This window comes from Mesocricetus auratus, unplaced genomic scaffold (assembly GCF_017639785.1).
Source record: "Mesocricetus auratus isolate SY011 unplaced genomic scaffold, BCM_Maur_2.0 contig_10283_pilon_obj, whole genome shotgun sequence".
Taxonomy (NCBI): Eukaryota; Metazoa; Chordata; class Mammalia; order Rodentia; family Cricetidae; genus Mesocricetus; species Mesocricetus auratus.
Genome location: NW_024433270.1, coordinates 1 through 2,925, shown reverse-complemented (window position 1 = coordinate 2,925; position 2,925 = coordinate 1). Strand labels below are relative to the sequence as shown.

The window sequence follows — 2,925 nt, the reverse complement described above, 5'->3', positions numbered from 1 at the left end:
AGGCAGCAGGACTAAAATGTCTCTAGAGACTCCAACGCTTCAGGGTCATCTGAAGCACTCACCCCGTGGCTCTTTCTTCAAGACAGAGAGCACTGGCCGCCTCTGGACAGTAACATCCTCACATTTTAGATAAGACATCTGAAGGTCAGTAAGTCCGCCGGATCAAATGTTTATTTTTGGAAATGCTATTGGCTCTGCCGTTATTAGGTAATTAAGAACTGTGAAATTTAATTTGCAAGATGTTGTGATGCTTGATGTCTGAAAAACTGTTTATAGTAACAAACAGGAAACATTATAATCAAGTTTAGGAAGAAACAAAAATGAGCCGGCCCGTTGTTGGAGCATGCTTTTAATCCCAGCACTCGGGAGGCAGAGGCAGGCAGATCTCTGTGAGTTCGAGGCCAGCCTAGTCTGCAGAGCGAGATCCAGGCCGGACTCCAAAGCAATACAGAGAAACCCTGCCTCGAAAAACAAAACAAAAAAAAAAAACAAAAAAAACAGAAAAAGAAACAAAAATGAGTTTTAATCCTCATTCTTTCATTCTTTTCCTGTGTGTATGTGTGTGTGTGTGTGTGTGTGTGTGTGTGTGTGTGTGTGTGTATGGTAAAAATGTATCGATGATGCACTGTATGTATACAAGGGTGGTTCTCCACCAGCACATGCACTAGTGACATGGTAGCCCTCTTAGTATGTACAGACAAGACTCCTGCATGTTCACAGTTTCTAGACTCATATAGCCCTATGTTTACTGGAAACCATCTCAGCCCTTAAGGGGTACATGAGCACAATGAATGACTAAGACTAAGAAGTCAATGTCACCTACTGCCAGTACTGTAACCTGTGGATTTTCCTACCAGCACTCCCAGGATGTACTGGTGATAAGCAAAAATCAAATTCAAACCTCAGAACAAGACCCCTGAATTCACGAGCTTGTAAAAACTAAAGGCCATTCCAAAAACGATGCTTTCTTCTGAAACCGATGATTAACCCAAAATCCCACACAGTGCAAACACAATAAGCAGTAATTGGCGAATAGGGGCCGGGGAGACATTTCAGTCAGGAGAGCAGGGAGAGCTGAGTTCAACCTCAGAACCCACATACAAATACATGGCATAGTGATGGGCACTTAATGCTAGCTCTAGGGAGGTGGCCACAGGGGATCCTATCCATTGGCCGGCCAGCCAGCCTAGCCTAATCAATGATTTCCAGGCCAGTGAGTAGGGAAAACAAAGTGATCAGGGCCTGAAGGATGACACTCAGGGTTGACATCTGCACATGTGCTTATACACACACACACACACACACACACACACACACACACACACACACACACACGCAGATATAGGAAAACAAATTTGAAAACTAAATACATCTAGCCTCACAATTTACATAAGGATAAATGCTACTAACACAACTCATTCGACACACGTGGAAGGCAATAATTTCAAAGTCTGAGAAATACAAATCCTTGAGGTTGGGAATTCAGTTTACTGATGAAAGTATTGGTCTAGCGGGCTCAAGGCTCCGGGTTCGATCCCCAGCACTCGCACGCGCACACACAATTATAATTGAAATCCTTAGCGTTAAACCTTTCAGACTTTTAGATAACCGTTTGCTACTCTTGTACTAAGTTCAGGCTATTTCTCAGGTGACTAGAAATGCGTCCCTGACAGCAGGCAGTTCTCCCTGTCCCTCATGTTTTGGATTTTTGATTTTGTTTTTCCCCCTGCAGTGTGGAAGGTTGAGCTGCTGGGAGTTATGTGTTTGGCATCTCAGGCTTTTGTTAACTCTTGGAACACCGGGTCAGGAGGACACAAAACTCTGTCACCTCCTCCCTGGGCCCTCACAAAGGGTCTACGGGGTGAAGACTAATACTCAGTGTCCACTTTCCACACAGGGGAACCAGAGGCCGCGTGGGAGGCTGGGTGGCCTGCCCACGAGGCGGGAGAACACGGGAGGCCGGGGTGGAGCACGGGCAGCAGCAGCACCACCTCCGGGAAGGGGATGACACAGTACCCGTGGGTAGCAGGGGCTCCAGCGGGGTAAAGGCACGCTCCATGGCGGGCTATGGGCTTTCTGCGCGGGAAGGAAGAAAAAAAAAAGAGGCTCCGAGTTAAGAAAAAAACTTCCCCAAAACCTCATTTCTGCAAAAGGAGTTGAGAGCGAGCGGCTCAGCTTGCACCTTGAACCCCCAGGGCACTGCGGGGGGAAAAAGTCCCAGGGAGGAGGCAGCAGGACGCGGACCCGGGACAGCGGACCCCGAGAGAGCTTGCACGAGCCCGCTCTGCTGCGCTTTGCGGGCTTCCATCCCGGCACTGGCGGAGAGGAGCGGCTTCGGTGCCTCCCTCCCTTCGTCCCTGCCCCCGTCCCTGCCTCCCTTCCTCCCTCTGTCCCTCTCTCCCCGTCTGCTCGCCCGCGGCCCGCGCACCTTACACAACTGCGGGTGGAGACACAAGCGACGGATCCGCCGCTGGGCGTTCGGCTGCGGGGCCTGAGGCGCGCGCAGGTCGGTTGGGTCGCGGGAGGAGGAGGAGGAGCCGCCCCTTCCGAGAGGGGCGGTGGGCGGGGCTCCCGGGGCGGTGGGCGGGGCGGGGCGGGGTGGGCGGGGCGCCGGGGCTGCGGTCTCAGTGCCTCGCGCTCCTGGGCTCGGTTCCCCACCCCTGGCGGGCGGGAGGAGATCCCTGAGCATCCTTCTCCTGCTGCCCTAACCCCTGTCCTCTGGGCCCACCTCCTTTTTCATTCCCCCGTGTCCTGCTCCTCGTGGAAGCAGGAATCCCAGGGGAAACCCGTTAGAATGATTCGCCTTGTGGGAAGGCGGTTTCCTTTTCCCCCAAAGTGAGCCAAGCCAGAGGGACAGAGTGTCCCAGGCGGCCACCACCACCATGCCCAAACCTGCTTGGAGGACACAGGACTTGTGCGGGCCCT

The 2,925-nt window shown here is 52.4% G+C and overlaps 1 long non-coding RNA gene across 1 annotated transcript; it reads right to left on the bottom strand.

Moving 5' to 3' along the window:
* Positions 1-1,468: 1,468 nt before the first annotated feature.
* Positions 1,469-2,562, bottom strand: LOC121138460. Its single transcript, XR_005875457.1, has 2 exons — positions 2,429-2,562; positions 1,469-2,076 (listed from the first exon to the last, which is right to left on the bottom strand). It is a non-coding gene; the product is annotated as an uncharacterized LOC121138460 (long non-coding RNA).
* Positions 2,563-2,925: the final 363 nt, after the last annotated feature.